Genomic DNA, 10757 nt, shown 5'->3' on the forward strand with positions numbered 1-10757 from the left:
CGTTCATCACTTAAGACCAGTCAAGCCAGATGTGTGTGTGCGTTCATCACTTAAGACCAGTCAAGCCAGATGTGTGTGTGTGCGTTCATCACTTATGACCAGTCAAGCCAGGTGTGTGTGTGTGTGTGTTCATCACTTAAGACCAGTCAAGCCAGATGTGTGTGTGCGTTCATCACTTATGACCAGTCAAGCCAGATGTGTGTGTGTGCGTTCATCACTTATGACCAGTCAAGCCAGATGTGTGTGTGTGCGTTCATCACTTAAGACCAGTCAAGCCAGATGTGTGTGTGCGTTCATCACTTAAGACCAGTCAAGCCAGATGTGTGTGTGTGCGTTCATCACTTATGACCAGTCAAGCCAGGTGTGTGTGTGCGTTCATCACTTAAGACCAGTCAAGCCAGATGTGTGTGTGTGTGTTCATCACTTAAGACCAGTCAAGCCAGATGTGTGTGTGTGCGTTCATCACTTATGACCAGTCAAGCCAGGTGTGTGTGTGTGTGTTCATCACTTAAGACCAGTCAAGCCAGATGTGTGTGTGTGCGTTCATCACTTAAGACCAGTCAAGCCAGATGTGTGTGTGTGCGTTCATCACTTAAGACCAGTCAAGCCAGATGTGTGTGTGCGTTCATCACTTAAGACCAGTCAAGCCAGATGTGTGTGTGTGCGTTCATCACTTAAGACCAGTCAAGCCAGATGTGTGTGTGTGCGTTCATCACTTAAGACCAGTCAAGCCAGATGTGTGTGTGTGCGTTCATCACTTAAGACCAGTCAAGCCAGATGTGTGTGTGCGTTCATCACTTAAGACCAGTCAAGCCAGATGTGTGTGTGTGCGTTCATCACTTATGACCAGTCAAGCCAGATGTGTGTGTGTGCGTTCATCACTTAAGACCAGTCAAGCCAGATGTGTGTGTGCGTTCATCACTTAAGACCAGTCAAGCCAGATGTGTGTGTGTGCGTTCATCACTTATGACCAGTCAAGCCAGGTGTGTGTGTGTGTGTGTTCATCACTTAAGACCAGTCAAGCCAGATGTGTGTGTGCGTTCATCACTTATGACCAGTCAAGCCAGATGTGTGTGTGTGCGTTCATCACTTATGACCAGTCAAGCCAGATGTGTGTGTGTGCGTTCATCACTTAAGACCAGTCAAGCCAGATGTGTGTGTGCGTTCATCACTTAAGACCAGTCAAGCCAGATGTGTGTGTGTGCGTTCATCACTTATGACCAGTCAAGCCAGGTGTGTGTGTGCGTTCATCACTTAAGACCAGTCAAGCCAGATGTGTGTGTGTGTGTTCATCACTTAAGACCAGTCAAGCCAGATGTGTGTGTGTGCGTTCATCACTTATGACCAGTCAAGCCAGGTGTGTGTGTGTGTGTTCATCACTTAAGACCAGTCAAGCCAGATGTGTGTGTGTGCGTTCATCACTTAAGACCAGTCAAGCCAGATGTGTGTGTGTGCGTTCATCACTTAAGACCAGTCAAGCCAGATGTGTGTGTGTGCGTTCATCACTTATGACCAGTCAAGCCAGATGTGTGTGTGTGCGTTCATCACTTAAGACCAGTCAAGCCAGATGTGTGTGTGCGTTCATCACTTAAGACCAGTCAAGCCAGATGTGTGTGTGTGCGTTCATCACTTATGACCAGTCAAGCCAGGTGTGTGTGTGTGTGTGTTCATCACTTAAGACCAGTCAAGCCAGATGTGTGTGTGCGTTCATCACTTATGACCAGTCAAGCCAGATGTGTGTGTGTGCGTTCATCACTTATGACCAGTCAAGCCAGATGTGTGTGTGTGCGTTCATCACTTAAGACCAGTCAAGCCAGATGTGTGTGTGCGTTCATCACTTAAGACCAGTCAAGCCAGATGTGTGTGTGTGCGTTCATCACTTATGACCAGTCAAGCCAGGTGTGTGTGTGCGTTCATCACTTAAGACCAGTCAAGCCAGATGTGTGTGTGTGTGTTCATCACTTAAGACCAGTCAAGCCAGATGTGTGTGTGTGCGTTCATCACTTATGACCAGTCAAGCCAGGTGTGTGTGTGTGTGTTCATCACTTAAGACCAGTCAAGCCAGATGTGTGTGTGTGTTCATTACTTGAGTCTAGTCAACCCAGATGTGTGTGTGTGTGTTCATCACTTAAGACCAGTCAAGCCAGATGTGTGTGTGTGCGTTCATCACTTAAGACCAGTCAAGCCAGATGTGTGTGTGTGCGTTCATCACTTAAGACCAGTCAAGCCAGATGTGTGTGTGTGCGTTCATCACTTAAGACCAGTCAAGCCAGATGTGTGTGTGTGCGTTCATCACTTATGACCAGTCAAGCCAGATGTGTGTGTGTGCGTTCATCACTTAAGACCAGTCAAGCCAGATGTGTGTGTGTGCGTTCATCACTTAAGACCAGTCAAGCCAGATGTGTGTGTGTGCGTTCATCACTTATGACCAGTCAAGCCAGATGTGTGTGTGTGCGTTCATCACTTAAGACCAGTCAAGCCAGATGTGTGTGTGTGCGTTCATCACTTAAGACCAGTCAAGCCAGATGTGTGTGTGTGCGTTCATCACTTAAGACCAGTCAAGCCAGATGTGTGTGTGTGCGTTCATCACTTAAGACCAGTCAAGCCAGATGTGTGTGTGTGCGTTCATCACTTAAGACCAGTCAAGCCAGATGTGTGTGTGTGCGTTCATCACTTAAGACCAGTCAAGCCAGATGTGTGTGTGTGCGTTCATCACTTAAGACCAGTCAAGCCAGATGTGTGTGTGTGCGTTCATCACTTAAGACCAGTCAAGCCAGATGTGTGTGTGTGCGTTCATCACTTAAGACCAGTCAAGCCAGATGTGTGTGTGCGTTCATCACTTAAGACCAGTCAAGCCAGATGTGTGTGTGTGCGTTCATCACTTAAGACCAGTCAAGCCAGATGTGTGTGTGTGCGTTCATCACTTAAGACCAGTCAAGCCAGATGTGTGTGTGTGCGTTCATCACTTAAGACCAGTCAAGCCAGATGTGTGTGTGCGTTCATCACTTAAGACCAGTCAAGCCAGATGTGTGTGTGTGCGTTCATCACTTATGACCAGTCAAGCCAGATGTGTGTGTGTGCGTTCATCACTTAAGACCAGTCAAGCCAGATGTGTGTGTGCGTTCATCACTTAAGACCAGTCAAGCCAGATGTGTGTGTGTGCGTTCATCACTTATGACCAGTCAAGCCAGGTGTGTGTGTGTGTGTGTTCATCACTTAAGACCAGTCAAGCCAGATGTGTGTGTGCGTTCATCACTTATGACCAGTCAAGCCAGATGTGTGTGTGGTGCGTTCATCACTTATGACCAGTCAAGCCAGATGTGTGTGTGTGCGTTCATCACTTAAGACCAGTCAAGCCAGATGTGTGTGTGCGTTCATCACTTAAGACCAGTCAAGCCAGATGTGTGTGTGTGCGTTCATCACTTATGACCAGTCAAGCCAGGTGTGTGTGTGTGTGTTCATCACTTAAGACCAGTCAAGCCAGATGTGTGTGTGTGCGTTCATCACTTATGACCAGTCAAGCCAGGTGTGTGTGTGTGTGTTCATCACTTAAGACCAGTCAAGCCAGATGTGTGTGTGTGTTCATTACTTGAGTCTAGTCAACCCAGATGTGATGAGCAGTTCATTACTTTAAATGTGTTTAAATGACACTGAATGTGTCACACACACACACAATGTATAGAGTATTTTCTAATTTAGCAGTTTGAAGGAGAGCGCAAATGAGAAGTGTTGAGGGCTTGAGCGTGATCTGGGTCATACAGTGGCTTTATGCATATGTTTGTGCAGTTGAGATGCTATAAATGCAGCGTCGTAACACAGCCATCTTTAAATAGATCACTGGACGGTTGGAGTAACAGGAGAAGAGAGCTGTACATGCAAGTCATGATGTTAAAAGAGACTAGAAGTCTGGCCTGAACGGTCAGTGTTTATTTTAATCTTACTCTTAGTGTTGTTGTGGGTCAAGCTGTGTCATGATGTTTGTGTTTAGACAGACAAGTGTCCAGTGTACTAGAGGACTGACCCTTTCTGATCTCAGATCGGTTTGCACTGTAATCACACAACACTTAAATGTATCTGGTTCAGTGAAACACAGTTATTCTTTGCAACATATAGTTCCTCTGTCACCTTACTTTCTGTATTTTGCATTTCTTGCAGGTGATGCGATGGTCTCTGCTGTCCAGTCTGAGTTGCAGGTGCCTCTTTTTCACTCGCCCGCATGCCGGATCTGCCTCGCTGCCCCGACTCTCACAACATAAACAGACAACATTGCCAAAATCTGTCTCGTCTCGAGCATGACGGCCACAACCCGCGGGTCACCCGTGGGGGGCAATGAGAGCCAGGGGCAAAGCCAATCACCGGAGAGCCAAAACCAAACCGTCTCACCCCAGAACCAGGTCTGTGTGGGTGAATAAATCAATTCATTAACAGGCCTTCAGTTCACCACAGATTAAATATATTATGGGAAGCTGTTGTGATCGTGTGCTTCAAAGAAAAACTCCTGTTCACATTTGAGCCCGGTTTCACAGACAAGGCTTAGATTAAGTCAGGACTATGCCTTCGTTAAATTAGGATATTTAAGTCGCTTTTATAAAGACACTCTTTCTTTCTTTCTTCTGTACTTCAGCCCATGTGTTTAGATTTCATCATCATGTGTTTGTTGTTGTTTCTCCTGTGTTTGTGTGTTTAGACTCCCTCACCAAACTCCCCTAATGAGACATCACCTGTCAGTGCACCTGAGGAACAGGGTCAGGGTGTGGCCCCGCCCCCACCGGAAGAGGAGGAGCCTGCCTTCCCCCACACAGACCTGGCCAAGCTGGACGACATGATCAACCGGTGCGTTCAGATGAACGGCGTTTGAATGTTTAGTTCCTGTGTTTCTTGTGGTTTGCTCTGATCCATGGCTCTTTCTGTCATTCAGGCCCCGCTGGGTGGTTCCGGTCCTGCCTAAAGGAGAGCTGGAGGTTCTGCTTGAAGCTGCTATAGATCTCAGTAAAAAAGGTGAAGTGTCATGAAGTCACATGAAGTCTGATACGTGCGTCAGGTGTGCTGTGATATTGAAGTTTATGCTGTGTGTCGTGCAGGGCTTGATGTGAGGTGTGAGGCATGTCAGAGGTTCTTCCGCGATGGCCTGACGATCTCCTTCTCTAAAATCCTGACAGATGAGGCCGTGAGCGGTTGGAAGTTTGAGATTCATGTGAGTTTGCTGGGTCATGCTGGGTCATGTATGTTGCTCGGATGATGTGTTGGATTTCTCAGGATCTGTTGTTTCTGTGCTTTCAGAGGTGTATCATTAATAACACTCACCGGCTCATCGAGCTCTGCCTGGTCAAACTGGCTCAGGATTGGTTTCCTCTTCTTGAACTGCTCGCCATGGCAACCAACCCACACTGCAAGTTCCACATCTACAACGGCACACGTCCGTCTGAAAGCGTCCCTGCAGGTGTTCAGCTTGCGGACAATGACCTGTTCGCCCGCCCGCCTGACCCTCGGTCACCTAAGGTACTTCTCGTCATACGGCCCAATCAACCCTTCCAGTGTAGCAAACAGTGACTTTTTGAAGCTCCAGAAAGTGCATCCATCACTCAAAGATCTGCTCGATTTAGCTCCGTGCTCTTAAAGTTCTTCTGAAGCCAATCTATCCATTTTGAGAGCCCTATTAACTTTAATGTCTAGCTTCCGTCATCTCTCAAATGCGTGTAAACCAGAGGCCTGTTCCTCCAGCAGATGATGGTGATGAAATCCCCCGCCAGAGTAGACACAATCCTATTGGAACGAAGCAGAAAATGCAGTGTTCATCACTGGAACTTACGACACGCCTGCATCATCTGCCGGAAGAACAAGCCTCTGGTTCACGCATATTGGAGGGATGATGGAAGCTAGACATCAACTTTAATAGCGCTGTCAACAACAGACGCATGGAATGGCTTCAGAAGACCTTTAAGACCACGGAGCCGTGTCAAGCAGTTCTTTGATCGATGTTCATCAACTCACCCAATGATAGGTGGTATTAAAACTCTGATTGCATTATTCTTCCAGAAGAAAACCATATTCGGTTAAGATGCATTGAGGGCGAGTAAAACATGAGGACATTTAGATTCCTGGGTGAAGTACCGTTTTAAGAAGTTTTTTCTTAAATTCAAATTTATGGCATTTAAGAAGAATTTTCTTTTGTGAATCTGGCGCCTGATATAACATCCTGAAAATTTTTGTTTCAGATGTTTGTTCTTTTATTTGTTGTCCTAAATTATCAACTCCAAATCTTTTTATAGTTTGTAGTACATACTTGAAAATACACACGTCTGGATGTGTGACTGCCCACACGTTAGGAAGCATTGAGATGAATTGTGATTGGTCTAGCAGGACTGAGTTCTTCTATTGATACGTCTCTCTGCGCTCAGGGTTGGCTGGTGGACCTCATCAATAAATTTGGAACGTTGAACGGGTTCCAGATTCTTCACGAGCGCTTCATGGGCAATCAGGCTCTTAATGTCCAGATCATCGCAGCTCTCATAAAGTACGTACACCTTCCAGAAAGATCTGGTACCTCAGATTATCTATCCCACAATACCATAGACGACTCCAGTGTGTTTATTTTCAATAGGTTCATCAACATGTATTCATAAAGATAAACTCATAAAGATTTATATGATCCACAAGACGCTTCTTGATTTTTCTTTCCACAATTTGTCTTTCAGACCTTTTGGCCAGTGTTATGAGTTTTTGACTTTACATACGGTGAAAACGTTTTTCTTGCCTATAATCGAGATGGTGCCACAGTTTTTGGAGAACCTCACAGATGAAGAGCTGAAGAAAGAGGCCAAAAATGAGGCCAAAAACGATGCTCTGTCTATGATTATAAAGTCTCTGAAGAATTTGGCATCCAGGGTCCCCGGTCAGGAGGAAACAGTCAAGAACTTGGAAATATTTCGCTTAAAAATGATCCTTAGGTAAGTTTCATCTCATTGTTATTTTCTTACAAAATAACGACATGCACGAAAAATTTCAGTCAGGCTTTAGATCTCATCATAGCACTGAAACTGCGCTCGTTAAAATTACAAACGACCTGCTTATAGCATCAGATAAAGGTCACATCTCACTCCTGGTCCTGCTTGACCTTAGTGCTGCGTTTGATACCGTAGACCATAACATACTTCTAGATCGCTTACACAATTATACCGGTATTGAGGGACAGGCACTACAATGGTTTAGATCTTACTTGTCAGACAGACATCAATTTGTCCATCTAAATGGGGAATCATCCTATTTAACGCAAGTAAATTATGGATTACCTCAGGGATCGGTTCTGGGACCCGTGCTGTTCTCCATATACATGCTTCCCCTTGGAAACATTATTAAAAAACATGGAATCAGCTTCCATTGCTATGCAGATGATACTCAGCTATATATCTCATCAAGACCAGATGATTCCTCCCAGCTACCCAAATTGGCAGAGTGCATTGAAGATATAAAACATTGGATGACCTATAATTTCCTTCTTTTAAATTCTAATAAAACAGAAATACTACTTATCGGACCAAAGACACGCAAACCAAATATTTCTGATTATAAACTGCAAGTTGAAGGATGTACTGTTACTCCAACAAATACAGTAAAAGATCTAGACGTTATATTAGACAGCAACCTGTCATTTCGAAATCACATCTCAAATGTCACAAAAACAGCCTTTTTCCACCTAAGAAATGTTGCCAAGTTACGAAATATTCTGTGTGTTGCTGACGCAGAGAAGCTTATTCATGCATTTATGACCTCAAGACTTGACTACTGTAATGCGCTACTTAGTGTTTGTCCTTCATCATCAATAAACAAACTACAGTTAGTTCAGAATGCAGCTGCCAGAGTTCTAACCAGGACCAGAAAATATGATCACATAACCCCAATGTTATCAACCCTTCACTGGCTACCCATTAAGTATCGTATTGACTTTAAAGTTCTTTTAATCACTTATAAAGCCTTAAAGGGTTTAGCCCCTACCTATCTAACAGAGCTTCTATCATACTACAACACATCACGCTCTCTAAGATCTCAAAACGCAGGACTTTTGATAACACCTAGAATAACTAAATCCACCAAAGGGGGTCGAGCTTTCTCATATGTAGCACCTAAACTCTGGAATAGCCTTCCTGATATTATTCCAGGATCAGACACACTCGCCCAATTTAAATCTAGATTAAAAACGCATCTTTTCAGCCAAGCATTCACTTAATGCAAATATGCTAAATAAACCACCAGGAGATGCTGACATTAGATATTATTTACTAGAATAATTGGATTTATTATATAAAACACCATGTAGTGTGTTTTACCCTTTCTTGGGTTTTTCGTTTTTCCCCTGTAAAGCTGCTTTGGAACAATGCAAATTGTGAAAGGCGCTATATAAATAAAATTGAATTGAATTGAATTGAATTGTGCGGTCAGTCTGGGTGAATGTGCTCTGATCATAGAATGTCACCTGCGTTACAGGTTGTTGCAAATTTCCTCCTTCAATGGGAAGATGAATGCACTAAATGAGGTGAACAAAGTGATCTCCAGCGTGTCGTATTACACCCATCGTCATGGCAACCCAGAGGAAGAGGAGTGGCTGACTGCTGAGCGCATGGCTGTAAGAGCCAATCAACATTTACATTTATGCATTTGGCAGATGCTTTTATCCACAGCGACTAACATCGCATTGTACTATACATTAGTTTTTTTAAAGTATGTGCAATCCCTGGGACGGAACCCATGACCTTGCTCTGACCATTGGGCCCAGGAAAGCTCATATACTGAGCCACGAACAGCATATGAGCCAGAATGAGGCGTGCGAGTGCGTGACGATGATGTTGATGATCTATTTGTGTGTGTGTGCGTGTGTGTGTGCGTTAGGAATGGATTCAGCAGAACAACATTCTGTCCATTGTCCTGAGAGACAGTCTTCATCAGCCGCAGTATGTGGAGAAGCTGGAGAAGATTCTGCGTTTCGTCATTAAAGAGAAAGCTCTCACCCTACAGGACCTGGACAACATCTGGGCGGCACAGGTACCCCACCACAGTCATATGATGACACGGAGGCTTTATTGGTACGCATCATACAGCCCGTTTGTGCTTCTCAGGCTGGAAAGCATGAAGCCATCGTCAAGAATGTTCACGACCTGTTGGCCAAGCTGGCGTGGGATTTCTCACCTGAGCAGCTTGACCGTCTGTTCGACTGTTTCAAGGTGAGCGGGTCCTTTCATGCCTTATCATCCTATTGTTGTGCTTTAGTTATGTAATGTTAAATGCTGCACGTTTGCGATCTTCAGGCGAGTTGGACCAACGCAAGCAAAAAGCAGCGTGAGAAGCTTCTAGAATTGATACGCAGGCTGGCTGAGGACGATAAGGACGGGGTGATGGCTCACAAAGTGCTCAACCTACTGTGGAACCTGGCGCACAGCGATGACGTCCCTGTGGACATCATGGATCAGGCTTTGAGCGCTCACATTAAGATCCTGGACTACAGCTGCTCTCAGGTAAAGACGAGCGTTTACGAGCGTTTCTCTCATGAAGCAGTGAATGAGCTCTACTGTCTGTCTTACAGGACCGTGACACGCAGAAGATGCAGTGGATCGACCGTTTCATCGAGGAGCTTCGGACAAACGATAAGTGGGTGATTCCAGCGCTGAAGCAGATCAGAGAGATCTGTAGTCTGTTTGGAGAGCTCCTCAGAACCTTAGGTCAGTCAGAGAATCAGGTGAGGTGTTGTTAAGGTCTGGAGTTTATTCTCAGCGTCTCTCTCTCTCTCGTGCAGTCAGACACAGAGAAGTCCTCACGTCTTCTATCGTCATGACCTGATCAACCAGCTTCAGCACAATCATGCGCTGGTCACGCTGGTAGCTGAGAATCTGTCTGCGTATATGGAGAATATGAGACAGTTCTCCAAAGGTATGTGTGTCGTCTAACAGGAAGTGACGCTCGTGTGCTGTTATCCTACCAGAGTGAGTTATTTTGCTGTCGGTACTGAGCTTCATTTGTAACGTTCGTCTCAGAGCGTTCGGGCTTTGACCCTCAGACGGTTCGAGCAGGCAGCAGGTACAGCCACGTACAGGAAGTTCAAGAGAGACTCAATTTCCTGAGGTCAGTCACAGTACAGACAGAACCTGTGTTTTCGTGCGTGAGGAGCAAGAAGTGCTTGATTAATTTGATAATGTGTGTTCAGGTTTCTGCTGAAAGATGGCCAGCTGTGGCTTTGTGCTCCTCAAGCCAAACAGATCTGGAAGTGTCTGGCGGAGAACGCCGTCTTCCTGTGTGACCGCGAGGCCTGCTTTAATGGTACTCCAAACTTATGGGTGATGAGCCGGACCTGGACCCGGATATCAACAAAGACTTCTTTGAGAACAACGTCCTGCAGCTGGACCCGACTCTCCTCACGGAGAATGGCATGAAGTGCTTTGAGCGTTTCTTCAAAGCTGTGAACTGCAGAGAGGGGGAAGCTGGTGGCCAAACGACGGGCGTACATGATGGACGATCTGGAGCTGATTGGTCTTGACTACCTCTGGAGGGTAACTCATGCAAATCCAGCACGTGTCATTGCTTTCACTGCATGATAATCAGCAAGAGATCATACATGACATCAGAGGAAATGAAGTTTATTGTTTAAAGGTGCAGTTTGTAACAATTTTGCAGTAAAATATCCCAAACCACTAGGCCAGTGTTAAATATTTTGCTCAGATGAGTACTTCCAATATCTCAAATGTTTCTAACTACTTCTAATCACAAGAAAA

General features: G+C 45.2%; 1 pseudogene across 1 annotated transcript in view; it reads left to right on the plus strand.

Annotated features, from left to right (window-relative positions):
* The first annotated feature begins 4161 nt into the window (after positions 1 to 4161).
* The window catches only part of LOC306896801 (ubiquitin carboxyl-terminal hydrolase 9X-like), a 17105-nt pseudogene continuing 10509 nt past the window's right edge, over positions 4162 to 10757 (plus strand). Inside the window, exons 1-15 of the transcript XR_013788359.1 lie at positions 4162 to 4394; positions 4688 to 4833; positions 4919 to 4998; positions 5082 to 5194; positions 5281 to 5499; positions 6399 to 6514; positions 6696 to 6947; positions 8482 to 8620; positions 8884 to 9036; positions 9111 to 9215; positions 9300 to 9506; positions 9575 to 9710; positions 9785 to 9918; positions 10023 to 10110; positions 10193 to 10535. The product of XR_013788359.1 is annotated as a ubiquitin carboxyl-terminal hydrolase 9X-like (transcript). The remainder of the gene's footprint in view (positions 4395 to 4687; positions 4834 to 4918; positions 4999 to 5081; positions 5195 to 5280; positions 5500 to 6398; positions 6515 to 6695; positions 6948 to 8481; positions 8621 to 8883; positions 9037 to 9110; positions 9216 to 9299; positions 9507 to 9574; positions 9711 to 9784; positions 9919 to 10022; positions 10111 to 10192; positions 10536 to 10757) is intronic.

The sequence above is a fragment of the Barbatula barbatula genome (genome assembly GCF_947034865.1).
Source record: "Barbatula barbatula genome assembly, chromosome: 7".
Classification (NCBI taxonomy): domain Eukaryota; kingdom Metazoa; phylum Chordata; class Actinopteri; order Cypriniformes; family Nemacheilidae; genus Barbatula; species Barbatula barbatula.